This window comes from Phyllobates terribilis, unplaced genomic scaffold (genome assembly GCF_046119375.1).
Source record: "Phyllobates terribilis strain yellow unplaced genomic scaffold, ASM4611937v1 Scaffold_9__5_contigs__length_417890890, whole genome shotgun sequence".
In the NCBI taxonomy this organism is placed as follows: Eukaryota; Metazoa; Chordata; class Amphibia; order Anura; family Dendrobatidae; genus Phyllobates; species Phyllobates terribilis.
The window spans coordinates 274605166-274625310 of record NW_027362769.1 but is presented as its reverse complement, the minus strand read 5'-3'; the positions used below and the strand labels follow the sequence as shown (position 1 = coordinate 274625310).

The 20145-nt window shown below is 41.8% G+C and overlaps 1 protein-coding gene across 3 annotated transcripts in view; it reads left to right on the top strand.

Moving 5' to 3' along the window:
- The first annotated feature begins 14786 nt into the window (after positions 1-14786).
- The window catches only part of FBXL18 (F-box and leucine rich repeat protein 18), a 236492-nt gene continuing 231133 nt past the window's right edge, over positions 14787-20145 (top strand). For 2 of the 3 annotated variants that reach the window (XM_073647807.1, XM_073647809.1), the window contains exon 1: positions 14787-14932. The gene's annotated coding sequence lies outside the window, so the exon portion shown is untranslated. The other variant, XM_073647808.1, reaches the window with a different exon arrangement.

Below are 20145 nucleotides of genomic sequence, written 5' to 3'. Positions count from 1 at the left end.
CCAAGAGGAGCTGGTTTAAATACCAGGTGACAGACAGCAATAGGCTGAGGATGCATTAGGGGTGTGTCTGCAGCAGCTACAAGAAACAGGAAGTTCGGCGGGCGTCGCCCTCAGCAGCCAGAGCAGAGCAAAGCAGAGATTATGGAAAGGAGCCAGAGTGGCAGTCTGGACTGGAAATCAAGTGCGCGCTCTTGCACAGTGGGAGATGGACCACTATGCAAGGACGCCGCCAGGTATGTTACAAGGACAAAGCGGGAACTGCAGTTTGGCCACAAATGCACCGCTGGTTTATCCAACTCCAGACTACCAAGAGTTAATCGAGTCTCCTTTTGGTTAGGAATTGAAGGACAAGTCCCAACAAAGTGTCCCTTTTTACCACATAAAAAACATATACCTTTTTTCTTGCGAATCTCCTGGGAGACGTATGATGTAGAGACACCCCCTAACTGCATGGGTTCCTCCTCCAGTACTGGATCACCCCCAGACCGCTCTCCTGGCAAAGGTACACAACCCCGGCAAGTAGGCCACAGAGAAGGTGGTCGCACCCGTCCATCCCGAAGGCGTCTATCAAGACATATGGCCAAAGACATGGCAGCCTCCAAGGACTGAGGAGTTTCATATACAGCCAAGGAATCTTTCAACCTTTCAGTAAGCCCCTCACAAAACAGACTTCTAAGGGCTGAGTTATTCCATTCGGAATCCGTTGCCCATCTACGTAATTCCGAACTGTATGTTTCCACTGACCGAATCCCCTGCTGAAGGCGGCGTAGCCTATACTCAGCCAAGGCAACTCGGTCATGGTCATCATAGATGAGGGCCAGAGCTCCGAAAAACCCCTCCACAGATGGAAGACAAACCGAGTCCTGCAGTAACGAAAACGTTCATGACTGAGGATCGCCCTGCAATAAAGAGATCACAATACCAACAAGTTGCTCCTCATTACCGGAAGAGTAGGGACAAAGTTTAAAATACAATTTGCATGCCTCCTTAAATACAAAAAACTTGTCCCTACTTCCCGAAAACCTGTCCGGGAGGGCAACCTTAGGTTGGAGGCTGGACAGGCCTACCTGCAGAGACCCCCATATTGGCAACCTGTAGCTGCTGATGCTGCTGCTTTACCTCACCACAGAGGTCATTCACCTCCAGAGACAGCCTGTACAGCCACTCTGCAACTGAATCCATACCAAAGGGAGAAAGGAAAAAAAAAAGGTGCACGCCCAAAAACACACAAAGAAGAAAAAAAAAACAAAATGTCAGTTCCCTTTTTTTTTTTCCTTTTCAAAACATGCTCGGCCGGTTATAATGTCGCGCCAGGTGTGGGAAACACTTAGTGCAACACAAAGGGAAAAGGAGCCCAGACACTAGGGAAAGGGGGAAATGGAGACCTCCTAGTCTGATCTGTCGTCACCCTGTCTCAACTAGCGTCCCTATATTGCCTCTTCAGCAATCGCCACACCCATGCCTTACCTCTACCTAGCGTAAGACTATGGCTATGGATGGGAGGAGATGAGCACTAGTCAACCTCCGCTAAACTCTATAGAAAACAAGGGTAGACAAAACATGGGGAACACGGCTTAGCTTTAGATGAACTCCAAATAAGCACACAGCCTCAAACTCCAGAGAGGACGATGTACTGCTCCTGCTAAGCTTCATAAGTAGAAATGAGTATCACCGGCGACTCCCTCTCAGACACGCCAGGTATATATACACCCAGGCCATAGAGCTAATTAGCAAGAGAGAGGTGGCCGCTTGGTCCTAAAGACAGCCTCTTATCTAAGGAGCTGTCTGCAATGCCTCACGTAGACATTTCCTGCAACCCACTGCAGGGCAACTGTCTGTCACCTCGGACACATCCGTGATATAGACGCTCTGTGTCTGAGTGGCGTCACTGGGACTATGGGCTTCCCTCTCTGCAAGTGGATGTCCTTAGCACTATCCAATGTTTTTCTGAGGATACGACCTCCTTCGTCAAGGATTATAAACACATAGAGTATCATTGTACTTATAAGTGGGTGTCCGTTCTGATTGGTCTACAGCAGCATGATTAATTAAAAGCAACAAGTTTGATTTAGCTGTTTAAGGCAGGGTTGGACTGACCCACAGGAGAGCAGGAGAATCCTCCAGTGGGCCCCTGTGCAAGATTGAGCCATCACCCTCTTATATTACAGTACTTGGCACAATACACTTAAATCACTATGTGCAGACAAAGGCAGCATCTTATTCATTTAACAATCTACCCAGTTCATTGTTATATCAGTTTGTGATTGTGGATAATGTCACATTTGCATGTGGCTGAAAAGTGGGGCCCTGGAGTTGGTTACTGGTGGGCCCTTGTCACCTCAGTCCGACACTGATTTAAGCCATAAGGTTTTAGTGAATTAATTTTAAAAATCCATCTGCTTTCCACTTTTGACATCTGGTTCATGTAATTTCCTCCCCTCCAGTGCTTTTTAACATTCTCTATCCCCAAAATGTAGTGCCTGCTAATTTTCCATTATGTGTCATTTTATAATACAGGGATAATGGGTGACCTGTGAAATGTCGCTTAATATTATTTGCATGTTCTTTCATTCTTATTTTTAATTCTCTTTTGGCTCTTCCTATCTACTGCTTGTGGCAAGGGCACTGTATACAATAAATAATTCCTTTTCAACAACAGGACATACGTGTTTGTATAAACGTTTCCTCCTCGTTATTAAATGGAAATACTGGTTGTTTTACTTTAGTTGCTTTACAGATAATGCATATTTCGCATGGGAAAAAACTTTAATAACTGTATCGTTTTTATTTTCTTTGTCATCGCTGTGTATTACTGTTGGGGCTAATTGGCTTGCTAAATTCTTCGCCTTCCTGTAAACACAACTGGATTTAGGGGGAATGCATTCCCCTAGGATTTAGTCTCCCCTCAATAGTGGCCAGTACTTTTCTACAATTTTTCTCAATTTCCCACACTCTTGATTGTACTGTGTAATTATTGGTATTTTGAATGTGCATATATTCCCATTGTTTTTTTCTTATTTGTCTGCTCCACTCATCTTTTGTATAGCCAATAACGGTTTCCTTGGAATTTTTCCTACTCATCCCTTTAGAGTTTCTAGATGGATTATAGCCCTTTTGGGTGAATTTATATAAAAAAAATTGCTGATACCTCTAGGTAATCTTCATATCTGGTACAATTTCTTTTTGTTCTCATAAACTGACCTCTTGGAATGTTTTTTAACTAAATGGGTAAATGACAGCTGTCCATTTTTATATAACTGTTACCGTCAGTTGAATATAGAAAAGGAAGGACGGCAGTCCTATTTCTTGTATATAAGGTGCACGGAGAGGGTCCCAACCCTTAAAATGCAAATAACAATGGAATCCAGCACTATTTTAAGAGATTTTAACCACTTTAAAGCCCAAGACGTACTGATACGTATCTGCGCCCTGGGACTTAAGAGCCAGATAAATATTAGTACGTTATGGCTATCGCGCCCGCACACAGGCAGTTTGTCACAGCTGACACCCGGTGCTATGTGCTGGGAGCAGTACCGAACCGCTCCCGGACATTAACCCCCTCAATGCTGCGATCGTGATACTCACCTCTCCTGACGGCATCCAACGCTGTTGGCTGGGGCTTCCCGGATGTTGCCATGACGACCCGATGTCGTCATGACAACATCCGGGTCACCAGACAGCAGGAAGATACTTTGGTCATGCGCAGTATCTTCTGCATCTGCAGCGCTGACAGCCTGTATAGCACAGGGATGGTGCTCCATCCCTATGCTATACAGGCGATCAGAATAAAAAAAGTGAAAGTCCCATAGTGGGACAAAGAATAAAAGTAAAAAAAGTGTTAAAAAATGAAAAAAAAGAAATTGTAAAAATATATAAAAAAAATCCACCAAAAATAAAAATATAATGTACCCATCAATAAATATTATTATGAAAAAAAAACAAAAACATAAACATAGAAAAACGATATATATGTGGTAACGCTGTAAATGTACTGACCTGAAGAATGTTGAACAGAATAAAAAAAATAATAATTCCTGAATTGTTGGTTTTTGTTTATTCTGCCTCCCAAAAATCGGAATAGAAAGCGATCAAAAAATGTCAAGTGCCTGAAAATGGCACCAATAAAAACGTCAACTCATCCAGCAAAAAACAAGCCGTCACATGACTCTGTTGGCCAAAATATGGAAAAATTATAGCTCTCAAAATATGGTGATGCAAAAACTAGATTTTACAAAAAAATGCGTCTTTTAGCGTGTGACAGCTGTCAATCATAAAAACCCGATATGATTCTGGTATCGCTGTAATCGCACCGACCCGAAGAATAAAGTCGTCTAATCACTAATACCGCACGAAGAACAGTGTAAAAATAAACTCTAGGATTAGGGTTAGGGTTGGGCTAGGGTTGTGGTTGGGCTAGGGTTAGGGTTGGGATTTTATTTCAAAAGTAAAAAAAAAAAAAAAAAGATGACAATATGACGACTAGTGTTGAGCGCAAGTGCTCGCTACTTGAGTTTGCATCGGGTGCTCGGGTATGCACTGAGTATCGAGGGTGCTCAAGTGACATGCTCGAGTCTCCGCCCCATATGCTTCGCGGCCAAAAAACCTAGCGGGGATTGCCTGCCATGCACGAGCGATCTCCGCATATTTTTTTTGGGTGTCTAATAACTGAAACATGTGGGTGGGGACTCGAGCATGTCACTCGAGCACGCGCGATACATGGTGCATACTTGAGTACCCGATGCAAGCTCAAGTAGTGAGCACTTGCACTCAACACTAATGACAACTTATTCAATATGATGACCTAATGTTATCAAATTCTGTGTCGTACCTCTGGGTTCAAAATATTCACTATACCCCTTGATAAAATCCTTGAGGGGTGTAGTTTCCAAAATGGGGTCACTTGTGGGGGGTTCCCACTATTTAGGCACATCAAGGGCTCTCCGAAGGTGACATGGCCTCCGCTATTGATTCCAGACAATTTTGCGTTCAAAAAGTCACACAGTGCTCCTTCCCTTCTGAACTCTGCCGTGCGCCCAAACACTGTACTTTCCCCACATATGGGGTATTGTTGTACTCTGGAGAAATTGCACAAAAGTTTTTGGGGTTTATTTTCTCCTCTTACCCTTGTGAAAATAAAACAATTGGGGCTAAAACATTATTTTTGTGGAAAAAGTTTGATTTTTTTATTTTCACGGCTCCATGTTATAAACTTCTGTAAAGCACTTGGGGGTTTAGGGTGCTCACCACACATCTATATAAGTTCCCTGAGGGGTCTAGTATCCAAAATGGTGTCACTTGTGGGGGGTTTCCACTGTTTAGGCGCATCAGGGGCACATCCGCTAATTATTAAAGCAAATTTTACATTCAAAAAGTCAAATGATGCGCCTTCCTTTTCGAACCCTGCCGTTGCCCAAGCAGTGGTTTTCCCCCATATATGGGGTATCTGCTTACTCAGGAGAAATTGCACAACAAGTTGCATGGTGCAATTTCTCCTGTTACCCTTATGAAAATGCAAAAGTGGGGGCTGAAAAACATTTTTGTGGGAAAAATGTGAAAATTTTATTTTTACAGCTCAATGTTATAAACTTCTGTGAAGCACTTGGGGGTTCAAGGTGCTCACCACACATCTAGATAAGTTCCCTGAGGGGTCTAGTTTCCAAGATGGTGTCACTTGTGGGGGGTTTCCACTGTTTAGGCACATCAGGGGCTCCCCAAACACAACATGGAGTCCGCTAATTATTCAAGCAAATTTTACATTAAAAAAGTTAAATGGCGCTCCTTCCCTTCCGAGCCCTGCCGTGCGCCCAGTGTTTTTTCCCCACATATGGGGTATCTGTGTGCTCAGGGGAAATTGCTTAACAAATTTTGGGGTCCATTTTTCCTGTTACCCCTGCAAAAATAAAAAAAATTGGGTCTAAAGTAACATATTTGTGAAAAAAGCTAAATGTTAATTTTTTTCTTCCACATTCCAAAAATTCCTGTGAAGCACCTGAAGGGTTAATAAAGTTATTGAATGTGGTTTTGAGCACCTTGAGGGGGTGCAGTTTTTAGAATGGTGTCATTTTTATGTATTTTCTGTCATAAAGACCCCTCAAAGTGACTTCAAATGTGATGTGGTCACTAAAAAAATGGTTTTGTAAATTTTGTTGGAAAAATGAGAAATCGCTGGTCAACTTTTAACTCTTATAGCTCCCTAATAAAAAAAATGTTGGTTCCAAAATTGTGCTGATGTAAAGTAGACATGTGGGAAATGTTATTTATTAGCTATTTTGTGTGACATATCTCTCTGATTTAAGGGCATAAAAATTCAAAGTTTGAAAATTGCAAAATTTTCGCCAAATTTCCTTTTTTTTTCACAAATAAACGCAAGTGATATCGAATAAATGTTACCACAATCATGAAGTACAATATGTCATGAAAAAACAGTCTCAGAATCAGCGGGATCCGTTGAAGCGTTCCAGAGTAATTACCTCATAAAATGACGTTGGTCAGAATTGTAAAAATTGGCTTGGTCATTAACGTGCAAACCACCTTGGGGGGGGGGTAAAGGGGTTAATGAAAGAAGTTTAAGTGTATAAATTATATTTCATCCCACATGGGTTGACACTGCGGTCCAGGTTGCCACACTACATACCATCATGGTACATGTCCTGGAATAAGGATACAGGGAAAAAGTCTCACTCCACAGGATTTACTGCTACTGTGCAGACCTACCCGGATAGATACCATTGAGCTCAAGAATATATGGGCTGCATTTTGAATTGTGTCGGACAGCCGAAACCTTAATTCGACATACCTATGTATATATATCAATAGTGTACAGTGCATTGTGAAAGTATTTGGCCCGCTTGAACTTTTCTACCTTTTGCCACATTTCTGGCTTCAAACATAAAGATATAAAATTCTAATTTTTGGGGGAAGAATCAACAAGTGGGACACAATCTTGAAGTGGAACGAAATTTATTGGCTATTTTAAACTTTAAAAAAAAAATAAAAAATGAAAAGTGGGGCGTACAATATTATTCGGCCCCTTTACTTTCAGTGAAGCAAACTCACTCCAGAGTTCAGTGAGGATCTCTGAATAATCCAATGTTGTCCTAAATGACTGGTAATGATAAATAGAATCCACCTGTGTGTAATCAAGTCTCCATATAAATGCACCTGCTCTGTGATAGTCTCAGGGTTCTGTTTCAAGTGCAGAGAGCATCATGAAGACCAAGGAACACACCAGGCAGGTCCGAGATTCTGTTGTGGCGAACTTTAAAGCCGGATTTGGATACAAAAAGATTTCCCAAGTTTTAAACATCTCAAGGAGCACTGTGCAAGCGATCATATTGAAATGGAAGGAGTATCAGACTACTGCAAATCTACCAAGATCCGGAAGTCCCTCTAAACTTTCATCTCGAACAAGGAGAAGACTGATCAGAGATGCAGAAAAAAGGCCCATGATCACTCTGGATGAACTGCAGAGATCTACAGCTGAGGTGGGAGAGTCTGTCCATAGGACAACAATCTGTCGTACACTGCACAAATCTGGCCTTTATGGAAGAGTGGCAAGAAGAAAGTCATTTCTCAAAGATATCCATAAAAAGTCTTGTTTGAAATTTGCCACAAGCCACCTGGGAGACACACCAAACATGTGGAATAAGGTGCTCTTGTCAGATGAAACTAAAATCGAACATTTTGGCCACAATGCAAAACGATATGTTTGGTGTAAAAGCAACACAGCTCATCACCCTCAAAACATCATCCCCACTGTCAAACATGGTGGTTTGGGCCTGCTTTTCTTCAGCAGGGACAGGGAAGATGGTTAAAACTGATGGGAAGATGGACGTAGCCAAATACAGGACCATTCTGTAAGAAAACCTGTTGGAGTCTGCAAAAGACCTGAGACTGGGACGGAGATTTATCTTCCAACAAGACAATGATCCCAAACATAAAGCAAAATCTACAATGGAATGGTTCAAAAATAAACGGATCTAGGTGTTAGAATGGCCAAGTCAAAGTCCAGACCTGAATCCAATCGAAAATCTGTGGAAAGAGCTGAAAACTGCTGTTCACAAACGCCTTCCATCCAACCTCAATGAGTTCGAGCTGTTTTGCAAGGAAGAATGGGCAAGAATTTCAGTCTCTCGATGTGCAAAACTGATAGAGACATACCCCAAGCGACTTGCAGCTGTAATGGCAGCAAAAGGTGGCGCTACAAAGTATTAACTCAAGGGGGGCGAATAATATTGCACGCCCCACTTTTCATTTTTTTAAAAAAGTTTAAAATATCCAATAAATTTTGTTCCACTTCACGATTGTGTCCCACTTGTTGTTGATTCTTCCCAAAAAATTAGAATTTTATATCTTTATGTTTGAAGCCAGAAATGTGGCAAAAGGTAGAAAAGTTCAAGGGGGCCAAATACTTTCACAATGCACTGTACACTATTGATATATATACATAGGTATGTCGAATTAAGGTTTCGGCTGTCCGACACAATTCAAAATGCAGCCCATTGACGAAAATTTTGAAAATTTAGCAATTGTCAAACTTTGAATTTTTATGCCCTTAAATCAGAGCGATAAGTCACAAAAAAATAGTTAATAAATAACATTTCCCACATGTCTACTTTACATCAGCACAATTTTTGCAACATTTTTTTGTGTTAGGAAGTTATAAGGGTTAAACGTTGACCAGCTGTTTCTAATTTTTCCAACAAAATTTACAAAACCATTTTTTTTAGAGACCACATCACATTTGAAGTGACTTTGAGGGGTCTACATGACAGAAAATACCCAAAAGTGAAACCATTTTAAAAACTTCACTCCTCAAAGTGCTCAAAACCACATTCAAGAAGTTTATTAACCCTTCACGTGCTTCACAGGAACTGAAGCAACATGGAAGGAAAAAATGAACATTTACCTTTTTTCACACAAATTTTACTTCAGGTCCCAAATCTTTAATTTTCTTAAGGGTTAACAAGAGAAAATGGGCCACAAAATTTGTTGTGCAATTTCTCCTGAGTACACCGATACCCCATATGTGGGGGAAAACCACTGTTTTGGCGCACGACAGGGCTTGGAAGGGAAGGAGCACCATTTGACTTTTTGAATATAAAATTTGCTTGAATAATTAGCGGATAACCATGTCACGTTTGGGGAGCCCCTGGTGTGCCTAAAGAGTGAAAACCCCCCACAAGTGACACCATTTTGGAAACTAGACCCCTCAATGATTTTATCAAAGGGAATAGTGAACATTTTGAACCCAGAGGTAAGACACAGAATTTGATATTATTATGTCATCATATTGAATAAGTTGTCATTAGTGTTGAGCGCAAGTGCTTGTTACTTGAGTTAGCATCGGGTACCCGGGTATGCACCAAGTATCGCGGGTGCTCGAGTGATATGCTCGAGTACCCATCCCGCATTCTTCACGGTTGTTAGACACCCAAAAAAAAACATGCGGGGATTGCTCGTGTATGACAGGCAATCCCTACATGTTTTTATTGGCTGTATAACAGCAAAAAAACATGAAGGGCGAGGACTCGAACATGTCACTTGAGCACCCGCGGTACTTGGTGCATACCCGAGCACAAGATGCAAATTCAAGTAGTGAGCACTTGCACTCAACACTAGTCAACATATCTTCATCATTTTTTTTTCTTTACTTTTGAAAAAATCCCAACCCCAACCCTAACACAACCCTAACACACCCATAACCCAACCCTAACCCTAATCCTAACCCTAACTGCAAAGAATGGAAAGAACATTTTTTTATTTTATAAGTTTTATCTAGCTAAGGGGGGATAAATGGGGGTTTGATTTATTATTTTTTTTTGATTACTGTGATAGGGTTTATCGCAGTGATCAAAAGGAACTAATAGGGAAAATTCCCTGTTGCTGCCGGGCATTGGCCGGCAAATCTCGGCGGGCGCACTGTGCATGCGCCTGCCATTTTTTTTATGCAGCAAGATGGCCGAGGGATGATCCAGGGGAGATCAAGGGATGGCTGAGGTACCGAGAGGGCTCGGGGGCTTCATTTCTCTCTCCTCTGACATGTACACGTGTATCTCACAAAATTAGAATATCATCAAAAAGTTAATTTATTTCAGTTCTTCAATACAAAAAGTGAAACATTGGCTTAGAATTACTTATTGGTTTCCTATATATGCCTTTGTACACAAGATTGTGCGGTGTACATAATTTTTTGGCTGTGTGTTCCAGGAATGTCCACTTGTGTATCCCCTTGTATGTCATTCATTCATTCACCTTACTTGTATGTTTTTTTTTAATAATAATAATAATAAAATATTTTTTTGTATATTCATAATTATGTTATCTTGGATCATCAGTTGGGGGCTGTTTGCCTCCCCCTCCCCCTTTCACGAAGCATTGATGCAGTAATTGATGCAAAAGGAGCCCTGACCAAGTATTGAGGGCATTTACTGAACATACATTTCAGTAGGCCAACACTTCAGATTTTAAAATATTTTTTCAAGCTGTAGTTATAAAGTATTCTAATTTACTGAGATAATGACTTTTGTGTTTTCATTGGTTGTAAGCCATAATCATCAACATTAACAGAAATAAACACTTGAAATAGGTCACTCTGTAATGACTCTATATAATATATGAGTTTCACTTTTTGTATTGAAGAACTGAAATAAATTAACTTTTTGCTGATATTCTAATTTTGTGAGATGCACCTGTATATCAAGTCAAAGGAGAGAGAAATGATTGTAACCGCGGGCACTCTTTTTTTTTTTTGTGATCACCGTTATTTGGTGAATAACGGCGATCACGTGACAGGGGACTGTAAAAACTGGCCCTGTTCATATTCTCCAGGGTCTCAACTACCCCCGGTAGCTGAGACCATGGAGAATTTCCGACGCTGGGGGGCGCTACAGCCTTATTCCTCAGTGACGCATTTTCACGGCGCTGAGGTATAAGTACCCTTAACTGCTGACGTAATAAAGCGTTACGGCAGTCGTTAAGGGGTTAAAAGAGTGCCGGATTCCATTGTTTGTTTTTTGTTACTGTTAGTTGGCTTGCTGTAGCTTTTTGTGGCCAACCTACCTTTATCTAAATGGTGATATCTAAAAAATTTATCAAAAATTTACTTATGACTGATGTGCAGTTACTCTGCATTGCATTCAGCACGTGGGCAATCAATGCTTTTGGAACACAGCTCATCATCAACTGTTTATTATACTAAGTAGCAGCGCTATTGATAAAACTTTTTGCATTTTTTTATTACATTTTCATTGCCCATTGCAAAAGCAGCATACGGCTATCTCATTAAACATGACCAATCTATGGAATGACCGCAAGCAAAGACTTATTAACATGCGGATACCCTCCCAACATTATCAATATACTGAATTAACATTGGAAGATACTATACATAAAGATACACAGACTCTCAAACGACTGCAGCCTCTATTAACCATAGATATGAGGACTTTGGGAAATGATGTGTTTAGAAAGGTACTTAGCACATAACAAAATTCCAAAACGACTTCAGATCTATAAAATCCTAGCTAACGATATGGAGGACACCAAGAGCATGAAAGAATGTAATGAACTATTTTATGATTTTTCTAAACAAGCAGTTGAATTCATCATTAATAAAAGATGGAAAACATTAACCCCTTTATGACGCCAGGTGTATTAGTACGCTCCAAGTCAAATCCCCCTGTTCAGCGCGGGCTTGGGCGCTGAGCCTGCACTTTTCCGGGCACATGTCAGCTGATCTATACAGAGGACATGTGCCCGCAACAGCCGTGGGTGGAATCGTGATCTACTCGCAGCTGTTAACTAGCTAAATGCCGCTGTCGCTCTCTCAGAGCAGGACTTAACTCGCGCTTCCGGGAGGCGTGTCATTGGCCCGTCCATTGGCAACCCTGTCTTGTGATCGCGTGTCACTGATGGGTATGCATAACAACCCATGGTCTACAGGAGACCCCTGTGGTTGTCATGGCTAGATTGCTGTGAGCGCCGACCAGTGGTCGGCGCTCATAGCAAGTGAGCAAATCTGCTACACACAGGTGATCTGATCATCGTCTGTGTGTAACAGAGGCAATCATATAACTGCAGCTTCAAGTCTCCCATGGAGACTATTGAAGCATGCAGAAAGTAAAAAAAATAATTGTTTTTAAAAATATAAAAAGAATATAAAAGTTTAAATCACCCCCCTTTTGCCCCATTCAAAATAAAACAGTAAAAAAAAAACACATACACTTATTTGGTATCGCCGCATTCAGAATCGCCCGATCTATCAATATAAAAAAAGAATTAATCCGATCAGTAAATGGCGTAACAAGAAAAAAATTCTAAACGCCAGAATTACGTGCTTTTGGTTGCCACAAAAGTGCAATAAAATGCAATAGCGGGCGATCAAAACATCGTATCTGCCCGTATCTAAAAACGTTGGCGTGCAAAAAATAAGCCCTCACCCGGCCCCAGATCACGAAAAATTGAGACGTTACAGGTCTCGGAAAATGGCGCCATTTTTTGTGCATGCCTTTTTCCTGCAGAATACATGCGGAATACATGTGGATTCACATGCGTATCCACATGCGTTAACGCATGCGTTTCCGCATGTGGACTGACAAGCACTTTGCATGCGATAGCATCACTTGGAAAGTGCTTGACAACTAGATCACACTGTATAAATCCATGCAAACGGCATGGATTTATATAGTGTGACCGTAAAAATAAAAAAATAAAGCTATACCTACCTCCGATGCCCCGCCGCGTGTGCTGTCGACTCGTCCTGGCTTCTTCCTGGTTGCCGGGCTCTCGCGAGACAACCTGCGGTCACATGACCGCGACGTCATCTCAGGTCCTGGAAGATAAGCGCTGCCGGCATGCAGAGAGAAGCCGCCAGACAGGTGAATATAAACTTTATTTATTATTTTATTCTTTTTTTTACAGGTACGATGGTACCCAGGTCTGGATGAGAATCTTCTCTCCTCCAGAACTGGGTACCAACCGCACATTGAAACGCATATAATAAGTGTGTACAAATGTACAGACACGGATTCTATGCGTCTAAATGCAAGTCAATGGCGGTAATTCCGCTGCGCTTCCACAAAATTAATGAACATGCTGCGGATTTATGAGCGCTGCAGAAACGCTGCGGAAAAATCCGCAGCATGTGCATTGACATTGCGGAATAACATTGGGGACCATGGGGTGCGGGTGCGGATTACCAAGCGTTTTTGATGCGTTTCCGCTGCGGAAATTCCGCAGCGGAAACGCATGAAAAATGCATCGTGGGCACGCAGCCTTAGTGAACGTGAAAAGAAAAAAAAAACAAACAAAAAACAACTGTGGAATTGCACTTGGAATTTTTTCCCCGTTTTCCAGTACACAATATGGTAAAACCAATGAAGTCGTTCAAAAGTACAACTCGTCCCCTCACATGGCCATATTGACTGAAAAATAAAAAAGTTCTGGCTCTGGGAACAAGGGGAGCAAAAAACTAATACGCAAAAACGGAAAATGCTCTGGTCATGAAGGGGTTAACCAGACTGCATAATGAGATTATTGAACATTTTGATGCAATTAAAGCATATATAAATCATCCACAAGTCCATGCTCTATCTATAAATATCCAAAAACGGCTCTATGAAAAATAATGCAATATAAGGGACAAAAAATTGTCCAAGTTTACAAGGGATGAAATTCCCTATGTGAACAAAAGAATTAGGCTGTGCCCACTATGCGTTTTTCAAGCATTTTTGCAGCGAAAATGCTTAACGCTTGGTAATACGTGCCCCATGGTCCCCAATGATAATCCGCATGTGCTGTGCACATGCTGTGGAAATTTCCGCTGCGGATTATCATTGTGGAAAATACGCAGCATGTCCATTAATTTTGCGGACACGCAGCGTAATTGCCGCCATTGACTTGCATTGAAACGCTTCATATCCACATGACTACATGTGCACACACGGATATGAAGCGATTCAATGTGCGGATGGTACCCGGGTTTGGAGAGGAGGAGACTCTCCTCAGGACTCGGGTACCATGGTACCTGTAAAAAAACGAATAAAATAAAAAATAAAGATTATACTTACCTTCCGATGGCTCCAGGTCTCCTCAGCGATGCGTCCTGTCAGCCCGGTGTCTCGCGGTGGTGTGAGGACCTGACATGACGTCATTTAGTCATGTGACAGGTCACGCGACCGCCGATGTTAGCGGAAGGTAAGTATAATCTTTATTTTTTACCATTCTTATTCTTTTCTTTTAACTATTACTTGGTCACACTATATATGCCGGTTGCATGGATTTATATAGTGTGACCAAGTTGTCAAGCACTTTCCAAGTGATGCTAAAATGCAAAAACGCTTCATCCTGGCAGGAAAAACGCATGTAAAATCCGCATGTACAATTCGCATGTGTTTTTCCTGCCAGGGAGAAGCGGAAAAAATCTGCAGCATTTCTGCTTCGTGGGCACATAGCCTTACCACACAAGTACACAAACAGAGAACTGATAGTAGGATCGGGTCACATAGTAATTCATTAGAAACATTACATTAAATACACACTGATTCATCAGGTACTGTAAAGCACTAAAAACAAGGCTGCTGCACAAAAAACGCCTTACATAAGGGAGGACACGGGCTTCTTCGTGTTAAATATTTGCGTTTTGCGACTACATTAGAGTCTGTCGGGACTTGCACGCTAGTCTGAAGCTTCTTCACAGCAGGTTGCCAGGCGACCGGTATCTCCATAACTATCCACCTACTCTATTAATGTTCTTTGTCATTGGTAGCAATAAAGTTATTGAGAGAAAAAAAAAACCACTCACATAATAAGACGCCTGCGCCGGCGCGCCCCGACTGGCAGAGTAGCTTGTTCATGCTGATTACGTCTCCCGGGTTCCGGTGCATTGTGGGAAGAGAGAGGCTCCGATACATATAGCGGATGCTGTAGAGCCGTGAGTATAGGGTGATCGGTTTCCTCTCTCCCCTCTGTATCACAGGCCGGGAGGGCGCACCCCAAACCTTTCTTTTATTCTCTCTCTTTTTGGGGAGAAGAAAAGAAGAAGATTAGAAGAGCTGTCTGATAAGTTAAGTGCTGGCTCAGGGGAGGTGGTAGGACATGGCCAGGTTGGAAAGTAAGAACAAAAACCCCTTATTACATACTATCCCTCAAATGTGAAGAGCTGTCACCTGTCAATCAGGAGGTTTATGCATAATTACTGTTAATTTGTTGTTGCACCTTTTATATGTTACATTTAAAGACTTGTATTCTAGCATATTACATTAGCAAGGTCTTCCTTAAAGGGAATGTGTCACCCCCTGGGATGTATTTACCTATTTATATGGGCATACAGGTGATAAAAATGTTACTCTAGTCCTACCTATATGCCACTCATATTAATGGTTCTGCTGTTGTGAAATCTCATATTATAACTTTATGGTAATCATTCCTCCAGGCCCCCCACCTACGCATTGAACTCCCTCCACGATCCTCCCTTCTTTGGGAGAAAGACTCTGTTACTAACTGGCGCCTGAGCAGAAGAACACACACTAGTGTATTCCTTGATCTTCTGCGCAGATGCCGGCAGTGATGCGCTGACACTCTGCCATCCATTGGGTGAGACAGGTCTTGGTCTCAGAAGATGGCGGGCGGGTCAGTCCGGCTTTGATTTCAGTCTGTGGCAGAGCACAGGGGATGTTGCCGGCAGTGATTCGCCTGCGCAGAAGATCACCGAATACACTAGTCCCTGATCTTCTGCGCACGTGCCGGTGAGTCACGGAGACCATAGAAGGGAGTCACTCTCCCATAGAAGGGAGGATCGTGGAGTTCAATGCGCAGGTGTGAGATTACAGTGCCGCAACTGCACGTGGGACACTGACGTGCAGGGGAGGGGGTTACTGTTATAATGAAGAGAGGAGGTGGGAATTCCTTATGGGCTCGGGGCCTGGAGGATTCATTACCATAAAGTTATAATATACGATTTCACAACATCAAAACCATAAATATGAGGCAGACAGGTAGGACTAGATTAGCATTTCTATTGCCTGTATGCCCATATTAATAGGTTATATACAGTACAGACCAAAAGTTTGGACACACCTTCTCATTTAAAGATTTTTCTGTATTTTCATGACTTTGAAAATTGTACATTCACACTGAAGGCATCAAAACTATGAATTAACACATGTGGAATTATATACTTAACAAAAAAGTGTGAAACAACTGAAAATATGTCTTATATTCTAGGTTCTTCAAAGTAGCCACCTTTTGCTTTGATGACTGCTTTGCACACTCTTGGCATTCTCTTGATGAGCTTCAAGAGGTCGTCACCGGAAATGGTTTTCACTTCACAGGTGTGCCCTGTCAGGTTTAATAAGTGGGATTTCTTGCCTTATAAATGGTGTTGGGGCCATCAGTTGTGTTGTGCAGAAGTCTGGTGGATACACAGCTGATAGTCCTACTGAATAGACTGTTAGAATTTGTATTATGGCAAGAAAAAAGCAGCTAAGTAAAGGAAAAACAAGTGGCCATCATTACTTTAAGAAATGAAGGTCAGTCAGTCCGAAAAATTGGGCAAACTTTGAAAGTGTCCACAAGTGCAGTTGCAAAATCCATCAAGCGCTACAAAAAAACTGGCTCACATGAGGACCACCCCAGGAAAGGAAGACCAAGAGTCACCTCTGCTTCTGAGGATAAGTTTATCTGAGTCACATGCCTCAGAAATTGCAGGTTAACAGCAGCTCAGATTAGAGACCAGGTCAATGCCACATAGAGTTCTAGCAGCAGACACATCTCTTCAACAACTGTTAAGAGGAGACTTTGGTCAGCAGACCTTCATGGTAAAATAGCTGCTAGGAAACCACTGCTAAGGTCAGGCAACAAGCATAAGAGACTTGTTTGGGCTAAAGAACACAAGGAATGGACATTAGACCAGTGGAAATCTGTGCTTTGGTCTGATGAGTCCAAATTTGAGATCTTTGGTTCCAACAACCGTGTCTTTGTGCAACGCAGAAAAGGTGAACGGATGGACTCTACATGCCTGGTTCCCACCGTGAAGCATGGAGGAGGAGGTGTGATGGTGTGGGGGTGCTTTGCTGGTGACACTGTTGGGGATTTATTCAAAATTAAAGGCATTCTGAACCAGCATGGCTACCACAGCATCTTGCAGCTTCATGCTATTCCGTCCGGTTTGAGTTTAGTTGGACCATCATTTATTTTTCAACAGGACAATGACCCCAAACACACCTCCAGGCTGTGAAAGGGCTATTTGACCAAGAAGGAGAGTGATGGGGTGCTACGCCAGATGACCTGGCCTTCCCAGTCACCAGACCTGAACCCAATCGAGATGGTTTGGGGTGAGCTGGACCGCAGAGTGAAGGCAAAAGGGCCAACAAGTGCTAAGCATCTCTGGGAACCCCTTCAAGATTGTTGGAAGACCATTTACAGTGACTGCCTTTTGAAGCTCATCAAGAGAATGCCAAGAGTGTGCAAAGCAGTCATCAAAGCAAAAGGTGGCTACTTTGAAGAACCTAGAATATAAGACATATTTTCAGTTGTTTCACACTTTTTTGTTAAGTATATAATTCCACATGTGTTAATTCATAGGTTTGATGCCTTCAGTGTGAATGTACAATTTTCATAGTCATGAAAATACAGAAAAATCTTTAAATGAGAAGGTGTGTCCAAACTTTTGGTCTGTACTGTACGTCCCAGGGGGTGACAGATTCCCTTTAACCCCTTTCTGACATGTGCCGTACTATTACGACACATGTCAGGTCCCTCCCTCGCTGGAGCCTGCACCTTTCCGGGCACATGACAGCTGATCTGTACAGCTGTCATGTGCCCCTAACAGCCGCGGGTGGAATCGCGATCTACCCGCGGCTGTTTACTGGTTTAAGTGTCGCTGTCAATCTCTGACAGCGGCATTTAACTCGTGCTTACAGGAAGCGCGTCATTAGCTCTGCCCATTGGCGACCTTCTCACGTGTCCCTGTAGGTGGAGAAATAATACTGATAGGGGTTTGTTATAAGTCTCCAAAATAATGGAAGCAGCAGAGAATATCCTCATAAAGCAAATAGATGAAGCAGTGACTCAAGGAGAAGTCATTATTATGGGTGACTTTAACTACCATGAAATACATTGGGGAACAGAAACCTGTAGTTCAAGCAAAGGTAATAGGTTTTTGACAACTATGAGAGACAATTACCTTTCACAACTGGTTCAGGACCCAACAAGAAGGAGGGCACTGCTAGACCTAATATTAACCAACAGGCCAGACCGCATATCAAATATACGAGTTGTGGGTCACTTGGGTAATAGTGATTACAAAATAATAAGTTTTCATGTATCCTTTAATAAGATGTGTAGTAGAGGGGTTACAAGGACACTGAACTTCAGGAAGGCAAATTCCAACGGTTGAGAGATGAATTTGGTGTAATAAACTGGGACGATATCCTGAGACATAAAACTACACAAAGCAAATGGGAGACATTTATTAGCATCCTGAATAGGACCTGTGCACAATATATGCCCTATGGGAATATACATGCTAGAAATAGGAGGAAACTATTATGGCTAAATAGAGCTGTAAGGGGCGCAATAAGTGACAAAAAGAAAGCATTTATAGAACTAAAGCAAGTAGGTAGTGATGAGGCATTAAATAAATGCAGAAAATTAAATACATTCTGTAAAAACCAAATCAAGGCAGCAAAGATTGAGACAGAGAGAATCATTGCCAGAGAAAGTAAAAATTAATCCCAAATTATTCTTTAACTACATAAATAGTAAAAAACTAAAAAATGATTATATTGGCCCCCTTAAAAATAGTCTGGGTGAAATGGTGGATGAGGAAAAAGCCAATATGCTAAATGATTTTTTTTCAACAGTATTTACACAAGAAAATCGCATGACAGACAACATGATTAGTGATGACAAAAATTCTCCATTAAATGTCACTTGCTTAACCCAGCAGGAAGGACGGCGGTGTCTAAAAATCACTAAAGTTGACAAATCCCTGGGCCCGGATGGGATATACCCTTGAGTACTGCAGGAATTAAGTAACGTCATAGATAGACCATTATTTTTAATTTTTAAAGATTCCATAATAACAGGGTCTGTACCACAGGACTGGGGTATAGCAAATGTGGTGCCAATATTCAAAAAGGGGACAAAAACCGAACTTGGAAATTATAGGCCAGTAAGCTTAACCTCTACTGTGGGTAAAATCCTGGAGGGTTTCCTAAGAGACGCTATACTAGAGTTTCTGAAGAAGAATAACTTCATGACCTAATATCAACATGGGTTTACGAGGGACCGTTCTTGTCAAACTAATCTGATCAGCTTTTATGAGGAGGCAAGTTCCGGACTGGACCAAGGAAATGCAGTGGATGTTGTGTATATGGACTTTTCAAAAGCTTTTGATACGGTTCCACACAAAAGGTTGATACATAAAATGAGAACAATGGGGATAGGGGAAAATATATGTATGTGGGTTAAGAACTGGCTCAGTGATAGGAAACAAAGGGTGGTTATTAATGGAACACACTCAGACTGGGTCTCAGTTAACAGTGGGGCATACAGAGTAGTATTTCAATATTTGCATATGACGCTAAACTCTGCAGGGTAATCAATACAGAGGAGGACAATTTGATATTACAGGAGGATCTATGTAAACTAGAAGCTTGGGCTGATAAATGGCAAATGAGCTTTAATGGGGATAAATGTAAGGTAATGCACTTGGGCAGAGGAAATAAAATGTATAATTATATGCTTAATTGTAAAACACTGGGCGAAACTGTCACTGAAAAAGACCTGGGTGTATTGGTGGACGACAAGCTCACGTTTGGTGGCCAGTGTCAGGCAGCTGCTGCAAAGGCAAATAAAATAATTGGATTCATTAAAAGAGGCATAGATACTCATGAGGAGAACATAATTTTACCTCTATACAAGTCACTAGTGCGACCACACTTAGAATACTGTGTACAGTTCTGGTATCCGGTGTATAAGAAAGACATAGCTGAACTAGAGCGGGTTTAGAGAAAAGCGAGCAAGGTTATTAGAGGACTGGGGGGTCTGCAATACCAAGACAGGTTATTTACTGTAGAAAAACGAAGGCTTAGGGGTGATCTTATTACTATGTACAAGTATATGAGGGGACAGTACAAAGAC